We start from the raw sequence: 20,849 nt of genomic DNA on the forward strand, positions 1-20,849 counted from the left end.
AAATTAGGATATAATTTGTCTTACTTGTTAGTAACAGAGAAGGGAATAGCTTAGAAGAAAACTCTACTTTCATTTAATAAATTCAAAGATATATTCAATTTGTTTGGGGGACGGGGGCGTGATCTGACTGCGGAGGTGTTGATGACTTTTTGCTGAGCTGCTATGGCGATGTTATACATGAAAGTTTTACAGTATAATATGAAGTGTAGAATAGAAATGAGAAGTTTAAATGCGTTATTAACTCGAATACTAATTATTATTTTGTTGGTGATTGCTGGTGTAGAGTTAAATCCCGGTCCTTTCCCTCGGTCTCCTCCGTTACCGAGACAAGAAGTTATGCAAAAAAGGGGACGAGGAAGACCACGTAAAGAGGTTACAACGGATATCGAGGGAAATAATCAGACGACCGAAATATCAGGAAAAGAATACTTGATTGAGGAACATTTTAAGAATACTGCTGACACTTCGAGGTATGCTACGATCAAAGACTTTTTTGAACCGGCAGAAGATCCTCTAGTACCATGTACCACTGAACCTGAATATTCACTAAAATCAGTCTATGAATTGATCCAGGACAAATTTGATCGTCTGAACTCCGAGATTCGTTCTATGAGAGCCGAAATCAACAATATGAACGAAGAAAATATAAAGCTCAAGGAAGAGATGAAAGAGATGTGTAAAAAAATACGTACATTAGAAGAAAGAACTGACTCACATAGCAAGCTAAAAGGTATGGTGGATTTTGAAATTGATAAAATGTTAAACGAGACAACTAAGAAGAACCTAATAATATTTAATTTTCCATTCAAAACCTCGGAATATGCAGAAGAGTTGAAAAAATTTATAAAAGAAAACTTAGAACTTAACTGAATAGAAATTGAGGGTCTCATCCAACTAGGAAATAGAAAACATAATCAAGTAATTAAGGTTATGACCGAATCGGTTAAAGATAGAAACCTAATTCTTAGTAAATTCTGGACAACAAGATTTAAAATGACGGACGAAAAGAAAAAAATAATAATCTCAACTGACTTATGTTTGAGATCAAGGATTAGGAAAACATTATTACTCAAACAGATTAAACTAGAGAAATCGGGTGACAACAGGATAAAAATAAGAGATGACTACTTCTTAAAAGAAAATACAATGTATACATACGATTTGAATACTAAAGAAATAATTCAGGTGAATCATTTTTTAGAGACAAATATAATATAAGTTTAGTAAAAACAAAAGATAACTTAAATATAACACAGAAAAAATGGAGAATGGAGAATAATATAGAAAATAATAATAGTAAAGTGAATGGAGATGAGTTGATAGCCAAAGATAGTGAACTGGGTGAGAAAAAAGCAGGAACTTTAACAAGAGAAAAAAATAATGTGATGATGAGTTTTTGGAATACTCAAGAGCTAAGAGGGAAAATATTTAAAACCACGATAAGAGAATTCCTAGACACAAATAAAATAATTGGATTTCTAGAAACTTGGATTTTAAAATCTAGTGATATGGAAATAAAATATCCAGAGCAAGATAATAGCGTAATAATTAGCAATGCTCACCACAAAAAGAGGTTTGATCGCCCGTGGGGCGTTAAAATAGTCAAGGAAAATAAATTCTTAGGATTAATGTATACACCTAACCTCTCGTTTGAGAAACATTATAAAAATACACTAAACAACGCAAAAATTGTAATAGGTAAGTCAATAGGTTTATTCTGCAAGGCTAAACTAAAGAACTTAGGTACACTTGTTCAACTTTTTAATTCGATTGTGATGAATTCAATGGAGTATGCAGTCCCAATTTGGAACATGGATAAATTTAATGAATTTGAAAAAATACAGAATGTACCTACTCGCAAGATATTTCAGTTAGAATACAATATTCCTGGCAGCGCCTTAAGATTAGAAACAAATAGACTCAGATTAAATACTATACTAATAAAAAGACATTTGATGTTTCTACAAAAAATTATTAAGGCAGAAGATATAACAACAAAACTACTGTTTTCACTACACCACATATCAAGGGAAATGGATTTAAGACGAAGTTGGATAATGCAGCTATCAAAGATAGTAAATAAAAATGATTTTTCTATTAAACTGTTTTTTGGATGATACAAATGATATGGAGCAGTATAGTAAAGAAATAATATATAGAGTTAAAAGATGTTTGATAAATGATTAATATGTTATATAATTAAGTTAAACAATCTACTGAATCATAATTGTGACAAATACTAATGAAATTCTATAGATTAGTAAGTAGAAAATATCAATGTTATTGAGATGCTATTATATGTGTATAAATATGCGTTTAAACAAAACGCCCCTGTAACAGGCGAAAGCCTTCTACGCCAAATAAAGATATCTATCTAAATTTGTTTAGGGGAGTGAAAGATTATTAAAATCTAAATGATAATCTTATTGAAAAAATATATCAATGATTTGAAATTATCATATAAAGGAGTACAACATAAAATAGATGGAAAGGTAGGCCTGGGTATGAGAATTAGACTCACAAAATCATGAATTTAATGTCTAGGACACACATTTAAAACGTAACTTACTAAGCTTTTAAATGTTATATACAGAATTATCTTATCTATTTTTCATTATTTTCATAGCAATTATATTTTATGTTTCGATTAGTTTTTGTTTTTAAATAATCAAACAAAAACACAATTTAAATATTAATCGATTAACATTTACGAAAATGATAGTACAGTTAATATTATAGCATATAAATGTAGCTCTTATACACAAGAAATAATAATGTTAAGAAAATATTTTATGTTTTTTTAACTTTATTTTAACCTTTAATAATTTCGTATTAACTTATTATTAAAATAATAAGTTAATACATTTTGAACTTTTAGAATGAATTAGATAAATTGAAACTTTAGTAGGCCTACATGAAACTTTTATAAATATAATTTTTAAATTACTATTTTTGATTTTAGAAATGTCCCCGCTGAACGTAAGAAAAGCTCTTCCTCTGTAATTTATTAGCATTTATTAAAGGTAGGAATGAATCAATATTTTAAATAGACCTATAAAATACTTAAAAATTAATGCTAATATATTATTAATAATAATTTCTTTCATTACAATTTAAAGTATTAATTTATTCTGATAAGATACACATTGAAGCGGGAAGTTCAAGCAGTTAATTTATTTAGTAAATTGTGTATTATACTTTTTTGAGGCTACTGTTAAATTCGTGGCACATTTTTATTCTTCTTCAGTAAATGCAGAACAAAACTGTATTCAAGCGAATGCTCTTTGACCAATCCGGTTCGAGGTAAGCACGAATTCAGCACAATATTGATCAAAATGACAGTATCGCACACGTGTAAACAGCATATACGATGATAAAATGATAATAATTTTAAAAATATGCAAACGTAATGACAGTTTGATGTTAACGATGATGTGATGATAATGAATAACAATAGTATAAGACTATCATATTTTGGTGGGCCTATATAAAATATACTATAAACTTTATCATCCTAATGCATCTTTTAATTTTCATTAAAACAAAATTCCATAGGAACTTATTTTTGTTTATAAATTAAAATACATTTAAAAAATAGAATTCTTTTATTACTTTTTTGCATAAATGAAATGATTCATATTTCAAAAATGTTACAATTCTATCGGTTATAAAATAAACATGAAATAATGTTTACTGAATGAAATTACTTGTAACATTACAAATATCACACTCGGTAATATACATCCTGTGTCCACGAAAGATAATATGTATGATTTTAAAAATTTAAATAAAGTCTTTTAAAATAACATTACTATACACATACCGCCATGTTATAATATTTATTTCTATATTTGAGTTTAATACAAATCTAAATGCAATGTAGATACGTAAGTAAACCAGATATAATTTGACAACATTTTTTTTTTCTAAATTCATATTTCATCATTATAAGTATATATGTTTGTGTATTAATTATAATTGTATACAAAAATGGTTATTTCGCTTATTCTGACACTTCTACCAGCTGAAAATTAGACAGACAGGAAAAATGACTTGAAGGTAAAAAAAAGAAATCATTAACAATCTTTTCATATCGCCAATATCTTAATATTTCAGTATTTACAAAATGATTTTACTCAAATTTATTGTTGAAACACGTCCTATTAAAACTGTAGATATTGCATGAGTATTAATATTTCAAAATTTGAAGTTTTACTTCAAATATATATAAATGTTACTGGTATATACAAGCAAATTTTAACTATTAAGCAATTTTTACGACAACAAGATAATAGATATTAGTACTTTTATTGCAATCTATTTTTATCTATTATGCAAAGTTTATTTAATCAAATTTATGGTTTATCACGTAATCTTTCGTAATTGCAATAAATATTATGCCGTATTCAAATATTTAAATAATATAAGAAGTTCTTATAAATATTTTAAACATTAAAAATTTGCAATAAGTTAATATGATTACTTCTAATTTTTTTTATTTTATGAAAAAAAAAATTACACTGAAAATTTACTTTTAAAACATTATTGTGATTTATAATTTCTACAAGAGATTAACTATAGTAAATAATCATGTTTACAATTTTAATTTTCTTAATTTTTTTTAATTAAATAAAGCAATCAAACTGTATATAAAAATTGATGTTTCTCTGATGTCTTCCTTTCATTTTTTTTTCCTATTTTCGATAATTGTTAAGCAAGAAAGCTTTATTTTAATTAGTCTAATTTCTTATAATAAATCAAGAAGTTAAAATAAATCGAATTTTAAAACTTTATAATTTATTTTTAAACTAACCAAAATCTTGTCTTGATCAACTTCATTTATTTTCTCAGTATGTTTTATATTTATTTATCATAACTTATTATATGATTTGAATAAGTGAGAAGTTAGAAAAATCTATTTAAATTTTCCATTGATTCATTATTATTTTACTAAATGAATTTTATAGTTTTAATTATAAGTAATAAGTTGTTGTATATTAATAGTCTACTAAAGATAAAAATGTTATTTAGGGCCTATATTAATATTTATTGTAGTATAGCATTAGTAAATAGTGCGTGTTTTAATTAATATTAATGAATTTAACTCATTTTAAAATATTGTTAAACCATATTATTTTATTTGTATTTTTATATGTAGAATTATATAAAAACGAAATTTTAATATTTAATTGAAATTTAATGTAATATTTATAATGAATTATTAACGTAAATAAAAATGTTTTAATAATATTTTAGTAGAATAATATATGAAATTTTAAATTATTGAACTTTATTTTATTAATTCTTGTAATAAGCATACAGTACATAAAATAATGTTAAAATTTATTTAATTATTCAGTATGTAATCTAGATTATTGTAGATCAATGACTTGTAATAAGTTTACATATTTATTCTTTAATTCGAAATAATGTTTTATATGTATTCAGATTATAGCTGATTTCTTTTATTCATAATTATATTTTCAGATTACAAGGTTTGAAAATTCCTATAATAATGCTACTTAGTCCTTCAACTTTGTCTCTAGATTTGCATTCATTATTTGTCCTGCATCTGGATTCTAATCACGCTTTCTCACAGAGATTTCAGGTTATATCTAGTGTAATTGCGACATTAATTGTAAGTAATGAGAGGGAAGTGTTCAAGAAATGTTAGTTTATTACTAGATTTGCAATCGTCAAACATTAAGTTTCGAGAAAACAGTTGTGGTTCATGGAGTATTCCAACATATCCTGTTAAAATTCATCTTGTACGTTTAAATAAAAGTCTACGTTAATTTAAATATTTCACATAAAATATCTATTATTCTATTTTATGGCAATTTATGTATAATTTTACAATAGGTAATTTCTATGTCTTCTAGTAACAATGCTTAAGCTTTCACATTGTCTGTAAACGTGGCTGGCGGTCCAAATCAGAAATGTAAATATAAAAAAAGTTCTTCAATATTAAAAATGTCATACCGAATAAGTGAAAATTCTACTGAAAAGTATTATTATTATTATTATTATTATTTTAATTTCACAATTTTTAAAATAATTCATTCATTCAAAGTGGTTCAACATGCTCAAAATCTGTAGTCTATATTTAGATCCATTTAAGATTTATTACAATTCAAGAATTTGTAATATTCAGATCCATATTATCTTTTCAATGTTCATCTTCCCATTAACATGAATATCAAACGTAACGAGTAAAAATTTTTAAATAAAAAGCATATTTTAAATTAAGTAAATAAGTTTAAACTTGGCTTAATTTAACACGTTTTAAAAATTCTAATTAGAAATAATTCTATAAAATTATTTAAATTTAAAGCTAAAGTGATAACGTGTGGAGTCTTTTAAATATATACAGTATATAAATAAGGTGTAATACATTATATGTTTAATCAATAATAATGATTTCCTTGTTTAAAATATAAAAATAACGCACTAAAATGTTACTGTAAATATTTTTATTCTTTATTCTCTAAAAATAAAATGTATTTTATATTAAATTACGAAATTATGAATTAATTTAATTAAATTTTGTGTTTGAAAATTATAGAGATAGCAATCAGCGAATTAATTAGTGGGGAGGATGTTTAATTTTATATTAAAAACGCTTTGATAAAATTTCAATTATTAACAATAGTTATAATGTCTAATTATGCTATTATTTGGGTATATCACATTATTTCTAATGTGATATAGCCTATTTAATTAAATTATTTCAATAATGACAATAAATTAATTTTTTTATTTCTTGTAAAACTTCGAAAATAGTCCATTGAGGATGTAAATTATCAAATTATTCTGTAAGAAGTGATTTCTGAAATATTGATTTCCTTACCAAAAATTGTCTAAAAGATTAGATTTATAGCTAACAATAACTCTTTTTATTTATTACATTTGTCACAAATAAAATTCATTTTGAGAAGTATTGTTTTATTTCTATAAATATATTTATTGAGTAGAAATACATTGGATATAAACTGATAGACTATAAAAAAATCAAATTATTAAAATAAATTAACGAAAAAAAATCATATTATTTAATTTTACGTTAAATATAGTGTAAAATATACATACAACACATATACTATACACATACACACATATACATGTCATAAATTTAGAAGTTTGTAAAAATTAAAATAATTTATTTGAGAGTAAATGTCATTTTAAATTAAATTTAATTAATTATATTTATTTTAATAAAGTTTTTGTTTACAAATAAATAAGTATAAATATGTTTAATTTGTATTGTACTTGTTTACGATACAGTTGAAGAATATTTTAAATATGTTATATTCGATTTAATTTAGGAGATCCTATTGAAATCTGCTATGATTTGAATGAAAATTTAAATAATTTTAAATATAAATTATATTGATTCGGATAATTAAATGTGTTTAATTTAAGCAAATATTTTATAAATTAAATATTTAAAAAATATTACAACTTTTAAAAAATGAATAAAATATAGTTTTGTCCCTTATTTCTTGTTATATAACAATAAAACCAGGTTTTTTCATGTAACTTTTTCAATCAGATAGATACCGAATCTATTTCTTCAAATCATAAAATATCAAATACATGAAAATAAGATATTTATATTCTTCTTTCGACAAGTAAATTATTTCAAAACAGAAATTTAGATTCTTATGGATTTCCTGTTGCTTTTCAGGGAATATCTGATATCATCTTGAAGGAAGAATATTATGCAGCAGAGATGTATTTAGTCACGGTTGATGAAAATAAATGCAAAAAATCTGAACATTTGTTACTCTCAGATTATATTGAAAATCACGCTAAAGAATTTAATATTGAAAGTAAAAAATGCTAATGGTGAGTACAAGTAATTCATACTTAGAATTTTTCTTTGTTGTATGCTTCAAAAATGTTTAATTTATAAAAAAAAAAAATGTAGGACTAAGCAACTAAGCTTATAGATACAAATAATTTATTTTAAATTAAAATATTTATTAACTTTAAAATAATTTATTATAAAATAGATAATATATAAATATTTTCATATAATAACTGAAAATCATACTTATTTTTCTTTTTTGTTACTATATTATAATATGTTGCAATTTGTAATTTAGACAAAACTCCTATAATTTTTGGCATGATGCCATTGTTTATTTAAAATATTAAAATTCTATTCTTGTTCTAAGTTTTATAAAACAAGGATAAACTTTTATATGAAACAATCTGACGTAAGTAGTGATTATAACAAAGTAGTGATTACAACAAAGTAGCCCATTGTTATGACAGAGTTTCAATTGTTAAATAAAACTTAAATACAGTAGGCCTAATAACTGTATTATTTACATTAAATTTTTCATAGAATGTTGTCTACATTTAAAATGTAAAAAATTAATATATGAAAGTGTAATTAAATGCCATGTAAAAGTTAAAATAATAAATTATATAAGCTACATATAATAGATTTCAATATACAACTGAGAGAAAATTTTTAAAAATATAAAATATCCTTATATGAGAGAAGTAATCAAATATTATCATCTAAAATTCACTTTAATCGTAATCTGGTGTGATTAAATTTAAAACTTTTGAAAGTTATAACAACATTTTGATTTATTTTATCATAATTAATCTATCCAGTTCAATATTGTTTGTGTAAATGGTAGAATAGATAGAAAGTTGTTTATCGAAATTAGATTTTAGCATTAATACTGAAATATAATTTATTTAAAACAAAATTGTATTATCATTTTACAGAAAATTCTTTGTTTAAAAAGCAAAAAACACATTTTTATAATTGATATAGCAATTGTGTTTCAATAATACTTTATTCTATAAATCAGCCATACAAAATTAACAATTATTATGTATTAAAAACAAATTTTAAGATATATTCAATTGTTTATTATTGAAATTTCATTTAAAATATCAAATAAAAACATTATTTTCTTTTTAAAAAAATCATATAAAACTTGTAACAACTTTTAAAAAAATATATAATAAATTGAGACAAAATAAAATTAAATTATAGTAAAAATTTTCATTAAAAACTAAATTTATATAGCCCTAAATATTTCTATTGAATTTATTTTAATGTGTTTTTTAAAAATATGTTTAAATTAATGATTGATATTTGATATAGCATAAAAAATATTAAAAGTTGTTTACAGAATATAAAATTTACGACTTATAATTCTTCTGTTTAAAAAAAATAAAAAAGTAATTTTCTTATAAATATAACAAATACGCTGCAAAAATAATCATTTGTAAAAGGGGAAAATCATTTTCTAGAATTCCAAACTATTTTTTTGTGTTGATAACTAGAATCATTTCAACCATGTGTAAGTCATTTGATGATAGAAGTTTTCGATAGCTCTTAAAATTGTCAACATAAACATTACGAATCGCAGACCTGTATCTATTTGTGTTACACGTCTTTCGGGTGTAGTGTTTACAACCTCGTCGTAATATAAGTAACAAGAATACCGATGTTATTACTAAAAGTTCACAAGAAGCCATTTCCATTCGGATTATGTTGCGTCTATGGACTAGCTAGTTGAAGCTATAACGATGACGTGCATTCGGTATTGCCAAAAGGAAGGTATGCGCCAACTAATAGAGGAGACATTCCGTACCATTTGATTTATTATCTGGTACGGCGTGTTTGTTCCCAAACCCGTAACCATAGCGACCAATCCAGCAGCAAAAGGGAGTTTACCGAGGCGATATCTGGCGGCAACTAACAGAACCATTTATTGAACAATTATTTACAAGAAAATTATTATTATATTGTTCAATTTGTAATGAAATTCAAAATAAATTGCGTAATATATTTTAAAATAAATATATTTATCGTCTTGAAAATTATCGTGATGTTTATTATTAAATATATACCGGTAATTAGCACGTGTAAAGCTGGAAAAAATTATATTTATTGTTTTTAAAATGATTTAAGTGTTTTTATAATTATTTCTTTCGTTTTTTAGAATTAAATTGAATTTAAAATTATTTTGAGTTTGTTGTGAAGTTAGTTATTTTTAAAAAAAATCATCAAAATTTTTAAAAAATATAAGTTATTTAATAAAATATAAATAAAATAAATTATTTTAATATATTTATGAATCGTTTATCCATTATTTACATTAGAATTGCTGAAATTCTAATCATACGTTTAACATATAATTTTTCGTTTTGCTACAATTTAAATACCAATTAAATGATACAAAAATGAAATAAAAGTAATTTATTTATCGAAAAAATTTTTACAAATTACATCAGATTAATATTTCACATTATCTTTTCTCTGTAAATTTAAATTTTGAAAATAATCTGTCATAAATAAACAGCATTCTTTCCGATATATAACATTAGAATTCAATAATATTTTTATATATTTACAGCGTTTTATATTTTAACATAATATCCTTTACATTCCCTATCATAGGGTAAGAATAAATATTAATAAAAAAATATAATATTAAATTTTAACATAAATAATTTTAATAAGCTTATCATTTATAATATATTTTTTTATAATTTAGCGAATATTAAGATTAAACAAATATAAATATTTGATAATTTATTTACTTTGATAAGCTACACGACATTTAAATTTTTAAATTCATATCCATAAACTATGTTATAAAGTCTCATGTTACAATATATTTATACCATGTTTAACTAAAATTAAGAGGTTATAATAGATCTAATATGGCATTAATGTAAGATCTGATTAATTGTTAACAATATAAACATTATAACTTAATATAAACGTTAAATTAGTATGCAATATTAATAACTGAATATTATATAAACAAAGTAGAATTTTTGTTATGGTTATATGAAACGTGATGTTGCTACCTATCATTTATAATACTGAATCGATGCATAGGCTAAGAACTCAAAGTTAAATTAAAACATATTTAAACCAATATAAAATATGCTGTTCTTCATGGTTACTTAAGAATTGTAAAGCTTAATAATTCTACAATTAATAATAAAAATCTTTGTGTTATATAATGAAATTTGCTAAATAACATAAATAAGCTGAACTAATTATAGCTTATAATATTAAAACAATTTTACTTTTTTATTAAAAATAATCATCATGTAATAACTGTTAAGTTGAATAAAATAAAATTATTATTTATAAAATCTATTTATTGTTTGAACAATACTTATCTTTTAATAGAAAAATAGTCACTTGATAGCCTATATAGACATTTCAAAATGAATTTTTGATAATATAGAAATATCATAAAATGGAAAGAGATGTCAAAGACTTATTGAATCAGTTCGAATAAAAACTTTAAAATATTAATGAGGATAATGAAATTTAATGTAAAAATGGCTATTTTTATACAAAAAACAATTTTTAAATCATTTTCTTATTACGTTGAAATGATAAACTAATAGATCTAATATATAAATTCGTGTTTTTATCATAGAGAAAATGTATTAAGTTTAAAATAAAAAAACTTTATACAGAAAATTAGAATGATTTGTAAATATAAAATTACCAAGTTATTAAGATTTATTTTAAATTATAGTAGTGTTACTATAACAAAAAATAGAAGAATTATCAACATGTCACGAAGTTTTCTTGATCAATTTTCTATTAATAATGAAAACGGTTTAAGTTAGTAAAAGAAAATGTTAATGTTGAAGTAATAAATAGCATATACAGTAGAGTATATAACTGTACGCATTATAATTACTTAGTGAAGAACATTGACCTATAAAACGTCAATGTGGGTTCGTGCTCCAGAGGACGCTATAGCATGGCAGTCTATCCAACAGACTATAACATTAATCAATGAGTCTAAACTGCAAAATCAGATGACCTTAATCAGCCTAAATTGTTGATTTCCGTAGCACATTACTTTAATATTTAATGTGAATATTAAAATCATGTTCAGTTAATCTTTAATTAATCGTAACGTCAAAATTATAATAATAAAAAATAAATCTAGCTGACTAATGAATAGTTTCTTGGAAAATCAATTGCTTAGTTACAAAATACGAAATTTTCGTTTATTATATATCAATTTAAAGTGAAATTATTAAAGGAATTTTTGGTTTTATTTGCTTTATAAAATAGATTAGAAAAATTAATATTTCTGTGAAAATAAAAAAGACAAGAAAATCAATATTACAGCCTACATTAAAAAAAATTGAATTATAAATTCAATGGAATGCATTTTCTTCCATTTTTTAATTTTCTACGTTATGTAAGTGTAGCCAAAACGTTATAATATAATTATTTTTCTAAGCAAAATAGATTATATTTGAATTGGTAAACAGGTAAAAAATTATTAAGCTTATTTAATAAAATTATATATTGATTTTTTTTAAAAAAAATGACAGCATCCAACCAGTAAATGTGTAATAATTTTTCAAAGTTGCTAAAATAACGTTATTGTCTAAAATAAAATAGAAAAAGACCGGATGTCCATAACGATGGGAAATCTTCTATAGTTCTTATAATCTTCCCATATACCTTGAAGAAAAATCGAGACGAAAAAAAGAGACCGGTTTTTCAGAGAGCCTAAAGTCCTTTTCTGATCTCTCAATCGCTACAGCATTGACCAATAGGGAACGACCTGGGATATACATCGCTGTCTCCTGCTTGCAGACCCCACAGTCAGTCGTGAAACCGAAGGAAGAACTGGTCGTCAGCGCTCCGGTTCCATCCACATTTTGAAGATCTTCGAGAAGATTTTGTAGTTCCTCCTGTTCGTATACTGAATGTATCCTGAGTGGTATATTTTCCGGTATACCTTCAGTATACGTAGCAGGGAGAACTGATACTGCATCAGAACTGAAGAAGACGTCAGTACGAAAACGAAGACAATTTTGGAAAAAAATTTATTTAGATTTTTCCAAGATTATAATGAAATTAATATAAGCAAATTAATTCAGGGTAGGATAGAAATTATAAGGATTTAAAAAAAAACATACGGGAATTTAAAAAAGTAGGGTAAACTAAACAATATAAATCACGAGATGTCAATACGGACCCAAGGAAATTTCGGAAGTAGAATGAACTCACCTGAAAAAATGCCATGGACTTTAAAAAATAAAATTAAAGACAGGCACCGCCCGGAAAGAAGACAACCAACGGATGGCGCCGAGCGAGCGACCTTCGAACAACTGCTGCAGTGCGGTGTGCCCTGACTTCTTTCTGACTAACCGAGACCAGCTACTACGAGTTTCCCGAACGGTCCCGCAAGGCGAGTGGCTGGCAAACCTTCGGCCGTACCATCCTATATAGCGTGGCAGCCGGCACGGTGCAGTCATGTCATCAGTAATGGGGCTTTACATCAGGACCCGGCGCTCGTTTTCTAGGACCTGCGATGGCTGGATGGCTGGATCGACTAGCATAGCCCTGCGGTGTTCGTTTGCAAGGCTCCAACGCTTTTCGTGAGTCGGGGGGAAGTAAAAGACGTTTAACGGCGCAACATGGCGCTGTCGGCACACGATGCTGGCAAAGGGGCAGAGAATCGAGTCCTTTTTTTTTTTTATCTTTTTTTGCGCGCGCACGTTTGTTCCGCTTGGAGTCGCTGCTTTCTGTTCGTTCTCCATTCTGCTGATAGATGTCTCCTCTGAGACACTTTAGGCTCGGCTAGTTGAGGTTCGAGAACCTTTTGTCATAAATATAGAAGATGTAGAAACTAAATAAATGTAGGTTTAGATAGCAGTATTCTACGTGTAGTTGCCAAGTTTCGCAGACAGGTTTTAGAGAGTAGTTCGGGAACGTTAAAAGACTGCTCCCAAACAGGTTTCGAATATTGAAGTACCGCTCCAATAGCTACTACTTTACCACCCTACAATAGATAATGCTGAGACCAATGAAGGAACAGATGTTAAAATTGCTACGAGTTGTCTATAGAAGGATAACGTGGAATATCAGATTTCTTCTTTTTGACCAATGAATGACTTATAATCAAATGGGGTGGGCCAATACTTTGCCGCATTTTTTAACATTTAATTTTTACTTTTATATTTACTTAATTATATTAATAAATATCTCTAAATTAATCTAGCCTTTAATTTTTAATTAAAAAACGTCGAAAATTCAAATTATCTTTCTAAAGCAGATTTTATTTAAAAAAAAAAAAACAGTAAAATTATGCAGCTGAATAGGTTTTGATAATAAAACTGGAATTAAATGAAAATATATTTTAGAACTTTTCCTTATAATTCTACACGAAATTTACCTTAGCTTTATATTGACATTTACTGTTGGAATTATTTGAAATTTTACCTTAAATAATAGTTCAAATTTCACTGAAACGTTTTAAAAATTATTTTACTTTTAATATATATTTTTTCTTATAAAAATATTATTCTCCATTATATATTTATACATTACATTAAATCTAAGTTACTTCAACAATTTCATTTATTTGATTTGTTTTCGAGAACAATAACATACGTAATAACTATAACCGAGAAGTTTGCATAATTTAAAATTAATATTAGCTAAATCTCAATAAATTTATCCATAAAATAACCTCAAACCCATAAATTAAAAGTGGATATTAATTTTGTAATAGATCTAACTAGTTTGGTCTGAGAATAATAATAAATCCTACTGCTTAAAATGTTTGTAATCTTAGGACTATAAAGATGATATAACTTTTATGAAGATAAACGAAATTAGAATAACATATTAAATCCAGAAATGAATGTAAAATATTTAATAAAACTAAAAATTATATTAAAAAAAATAACGAAATAGCAAAACATATAATTTATTTTAGTTAATTTAATTTCTTAATTCCTAAATAGGCCTATATAAATATTCAAATTTAAAATTCTTAAGAACAAAATTATAATTATGTCAATATCTATTTAAGGCATTTAAATATATAATTCCAAATAGACTATAGACCATGTTTATATATCTAACATCGTTAATTATAAATCAAAATTTAATTTTAGTGTAAATAAGATTAACATTTTCCATTGTACACATAAAATTAAGATGAAAATTGCTTACATTTAACTTAGAATTGAAAGATTTCAAAACATATACCTGAACTCGACTTATTACTTAAACTGTGTTAAATTTATTAATTATTCATATTGAAATTAAAACTTTTGTAACGTAATTTTAACGAAAACTTTAGGCTAAACTAAAATACTTCTGAATATACAATGATCAGGTTATAAGAAGGACCACGTGGCAGGTTCAGTAGGTAGCGCCAATAGCGGCGAAAACACGAAACATCTGACAGCTATCACCAACAAACATAAAAGTCGTTCACGTGTTGAGATATGGCATATTGTCACCTTTCGGCCAGATGGCAGATATAGCAATCGCCCTTATGATCTTTCTTTCCTCTAGATATATTATCAACTTTCCAGATGTAATAATAAATAAAATTCTACATTATTGCAAATTTTTAAATTTTAAGACGTGTAAAACAAATTTATCAAATATTCATATCTAATAACAATAATAATATATTATAAAAACAATTATTTTTTAAATTTATTTCTTTCTGTAGACTATTTTTTATTTTTATCCATCATAACATCAGCCTCTACGCCTATGTAGTTTTATTAAGTCTATAGTAATTATATATTCTTCAATTGTTTTTCAAACAATATAATATAATATAAATTTTTAAACATTTAAAATATTTACAATTAATTAAATTAATTTAATTTTAAAATATTAAGTCAATTTTTTTTCTCTATGGTTTATTATAAACAAATAATATAATTACGTAGGCCTACTTTGTAACAATTTAATTGATCATGAATACTTGATTAAAATTTATATAAAGCAATTAAACATTTAAATTCACATAGAAACTAAATTTATCTAAATTATACACACTCCTATTAGGTTTAATTTATAGAAGATTTAACGTAGTAAAATAAGTCTAGGCATAATTTTGAAAAATATTTATAAAGGATATTTATTCCTATATTTGTATACTGATGCGTATACCTAAATATCTTATGTAAGCTTATAAAATATAACTATACAATGCAATATTGATGTAATATAACTAATTTATCTGAGAATTTGTATAAAAATCGAAATAAAATTATAAGCTATAAATAAAATTCTTTCATAGACTTCAAAATTAATTGTAAAATTTATATAATTTAATGCAATAACTTTAATTTTCCTACATAAATAAAACAAATGATGAAAATTGTCTTTAGGCCTAAAAGAAAAATAGACTTGAATGGTTAAATGAATATAAAGATTTATAGAAGTATAAAATTGTTTAAACTATAGAAAATTGATGATTTAAATATACTTTTCTATGAATTATAATAAAAAATTTAGCCTAATTTTTAGCATTATTTCATTTACAAAGTTATAGTTTTAGATTTTTTAAAAGTATGATAAATAGCTTATCATACTTTTTAAAGTATTTTAAAGTATAGCTGTACAGTATTTTAACAAAATAACAACTTTTTAAGCTAGCATATTACATTTTACGTTATTAACAAACTAATTTGTTAATTATCAACATTCTAAGATTATTAGGCCTACGACTTTCTACTTACCGTAGACATTTACTTGCATTTCAGTATATACAGAGATTGAAACTAAATAAATAGAATTTCTCTCCAGTAAATACGACAGAATTAAAATTTCACGCAACAATCGATCATAAATTTAACAACAGTATTATATGCTTCAAACAACACTAAGAGATATTGATACATTCTAAGCTTAAACCTCTGTTTCCTGGTGTAGTTTATCGATTATTAAGTACAAGTCCATTTATATAAATTCAAGAAAATATACTTTCGCTTTAGCTTATTCACTAAGACGTGTATTAAAGTATAATAAATCAAAACTACTCGTACAGCAAATGAAGCATTCTAAAGTTCACCTCTGGGTTATCTTCCTGTCCTTTAGAAACATAGTGCCGTGTTTATGAACTGCTTATCTCTAGCAAAGCATACAAGATAAGAACAGAGTAACATTTCAGTATCTTAAAAAACAGACTTCCAGTAACTAAATATTAGAATTAGGTTATCTTATTTTATTATAAACGAACCCATAATAATTTATTTTATATCAATTTTAAAAGAAAGCAAAATGTAGAATTTTAAAAGAACCCAATGTCGCCGTTTCAAATATGTTAGTTATTATCAAAATATTAATGTTTATACAAAAATGACCATAGCAAATATATTCGTAAGCTTATCAGAGAAAACTTTATTCAGTACTTAATAATATTCATATACACATACTTATAGCTATCAAATTATATAAACAAGTTAAATAATTATTCGATTTAATGATAAAAAATATATATATTTTCCTAATTTATTTAAATTTTATTTATAAAATCATTAAATTTAAAAAGTAAATTATAGAATTTATTTTTAAACCGTAGATTTTTGTTAAAATAACACAGTTTAGCATTATTTTAATACATTCTTTAGCTTATTTAAAAACATTTCGGTGTTTAAAATTGATAAGAACTTGACACGATCTAAAGTTATAAATATTCAAAATTTTTAGGAAAAATATTATAGGCCTAATTAATAAATTACTCATTATTATTATTATTATAATTATAAATATCAAAAACTAGAAGTTTAGTCAAATAATATTTTTAACTATCTTTTGTGATACAAATGGCACTCGTAACTTTATTTTTAGAAAGTCTACAAAAATATTTATTTTCAGATTTTTATATGAGATTTGGTATATGTTTATCTCTTAAAATGTTATCAAAATAAATGAAAACTTGCATAATTTTAATATCTTTTTTAAATCTCAATCTTTAATTTAAATATAATCAAAAATTATTTCATTTCTGTAGGCCTACTTGTTTATTTGGTCCTACAGGCGTTACGTATGCGTATATGTTTAAAGATTAAGTTATATACTTACCTATATTTAGTAGAAAAGCATCTACAATTGAAGTTTAAATTATAAAAAGTTCGGTAATTCAATATTAAGAAATATAATTAAATTTAAAGCGAATAAAAACTATGCTTACTAAAGCATTTTGGCTTAAATGAATCAAATAAAATTTAAAAAAAAAAAAAACAATTTCTTATCAGTTAATTTTCGAGGACATAATTAATATATACAATTCACAGGGTCAGTTATTACATAATGGAGCAAAACAAGTTTTTAAATTTAATTACGTTTAAATATTAGTAAAAACTATACATCTTTACTAACATACGCGAGTATCCTACGTTGAGAATGATTCAAAATGAATCTAGTATTATACAATGAAAAGTACATTTTGTGAATTAAAATAAAACGTTTGAAAGAGTTCATATTTAAGAAGAAATTTTTATAGTCTAATTTCAAAAGATAAATAAATAAATAAGTAAAATTTAAGCTTCGTTATAGAAAACACTTTGCTATTTTAAATATAAATAGGCCTATCATCAAAAAGTTGAGACCATACGAGTGTATTGCATAAGCTATAGTATTTATATAAATTGCATTGAAAAATCTTGAATAACACGTGTTTGCCTTAATTATCTTTAATTGAATTAATGTTATCAATACAGTATATAAAATAGAAATGATAAGAAATAACAGAATATGTAAATTTTAATTTACATTTGCTTTATTTATATTGAGAAATCGTTATTAAGTAAACATTACGATCGATTATCTGGAAATTGTTTTATTACTTAATCATTAAGCTATATCTGATCGAATAAATATATTTTATCACATAATTAAGCTCTGTAATGTTGTTGCTTGTGCAATATAATAACATACAAATAACAATTGCTGCCTTATTAATATTTATGTTAACGTTCGTGCAAAATGTTTTATATATAGGCTTATTTCTAAATTTTGCACAATTATATATTTATTATCGAAAATTAAATTAAAAAAAAAAAATCTTAAATTATACTTTAATACATCTACTGTCTTTTACTAGACGACAAAATTTAATTTATTAGAAATAGGCTAATCAATTTAATTTACAGTAAATAACAATATCGATTAATCACGATTATATTCGAAATGGCCTATAATAAGAAGTTGAGCAAAAATATATAAATATAAAAATAGATTTTAGCTAATTGAAAAATAGGCCTATACCAAAAATTAAAACCTCAGTTTAATGAATTATTTAATAAGATTTAAAAACAACAATAATAAAATAATGTATGTTTATTTATATTAAAGTATTCGGCAAGAAAGATTATACAAATATACAACTGTATACAGTACTTGTATAATTATATATATAGACTATGGATAATTTGAAGACATATTTGATGTCGTGTGCCTTAAAATCTTTTTATAATTATATAAATATAAGTAAGAATGATTTCAGGAATATTATTTAATAAGAATAACTTTATCATAACATTTTATAGGTTCTAAATATTTCTAAAATAGTTGAAAATATATTTTGGTAAGTAGTTTTTAAGCGCAATTTAAATTAGTTTTGTCATTTCTTAATTTATATTTTTAATAAACGTAAGAAATATAAAGAATTAATAGTAACAGGCTATAATATAAATCTAAAATATATATTTAACAGTAACAAATATAATACAAATTTAATATAAGGTATTAAAGTATACAAGAGTGAATAAAAAAAAATTAAGAACGTGATTAGAAGGATTTTTAATTGTCATTTGCTTACCTAAATGAAAATAATCTCTTGTCTGCATTTTATAATCCTAATTTCTTTGTGTAAAGTATAAGAAGGGAAAAAATGAAAAAGCAATTTTTCTTTCTTTCAGAAGTATTACTTCATACAACACAAAAGTTTTAACAAAATTTTGAACACGACTTAGGCTACACGACTTTAATGTAGTTAATCTGTCATCAATAACTTCTGGTCTGGTGGATTTTGTTTATTCTTTGTTTATTTAGGTTTCAGTACTGATAAATGTATCCTATTTGCAGTCTACTGATAAGTCTCGGCAAGTCTCTCAGCATATAGTTTTTCTAAAATATTGCCAACATTCAACCAGACATTTTGAGATAAAGCTAACAGGCAAGCTATTCTAAGCACTACAAGCTTTTAAATAGTTTTACAGGGAAATAAATGATGAAAAAAGTTTTATGCTTTTACTTAAATAAATATCCTATTTTAACTATGAAAATTTAAGCTTATAATTTTGCTATATAAATTGAAATGAGTAGTAGTATGCGATAGCACCAGCATGAAAATATTTAATCCTTTATTAAATTTATTAAAGATATTTATAAGTGTAAAATTAATAGATTCAAACTCACATGTTCGTTGATTTTACTTTATTTTCGAAGGTACTAATTTCATTCTCCTTCTTTAATATCTAAAAAGAATAAAAATAATATACTATTTTTAATATTGCAATATATTATATTTATAATACATCTATTTACTTTCATGATTAAACTTTAGCAATTTTAATTTAAAATATTTAATTTTCTGAGTTAATTTAGTTATTTATCTATCATATTTAAAATTTCTGTTGAATAAGAGCTAACTAAATTCAAAATAGATTTGTTATAAGAAAGTATTTTTGCTGATTTTATGAATCTCTAGATCCTGCTATTAAAATGCTATTAATAAAAATATCATAAAAACTATAATGATAGCCCGCAGTTCTGTTTCATGTAATGTCAAATAGGCCTATGATACAAAATTCTTATTTTTCTTTATTTTGAATGACATCTACAGTTTACGATATTTGTAAATTTATAATTTAGTTCTTCTAAGATAAATAATGATTAAAATAGTTCTAAAAATATAGTAAATTTTATCTTTAGATGATTATTTAATTTATCTACGTTCTAGTGAATAATTTAATGTAGGCCTTCTGTTTTTATTCTCAACCTCCGTATAATCTTATGAATAAAGTAAAGGTAAAAACAGTTATAAATTTATTAGCTT

General features: G+C 24.1%; 1 protein-coding gene across 2 annotated transcripts in view; it reads right to left on the reverse strand.

Annotated features, from left to right (window-relative positions):
* Positions 1 to 20,849, reverse strand: part of LOC136970002 (homeobox protein abdominal-A homolog) — a 231,486-nt gene that overhangs the window by 113,569 nt on the left and 97,068 nt on the right. For both annotated transcript variants that reach the window (XR_010879920.1, XR_010879921.1), the window contains one exon: positions 20,210 to 20,268. The gene's annotated coding sequence lies outside the window, so the exon portion shown is untranslated. The remainder of the gene's footprint in view (positions 1 to 20,209; positions 20,269 to 20,849) is intronic.

Source organism: Centruroides vittatus, unplaced genomic scaffold (genome assembly GCF_030686945.1).
Source record: "Centruroides vittatus isolate TY-2023 unplaced genomic scaffold, ASM3068694v2 contig_1863, whole genome shotgun sequence".
NCBI classification, from domain to species: Eukaryota; Metazoa; Arthropoda; class Arachnida; order Scorpiones; family Buthidae; genus Centruroides; species Centruroides vittatus.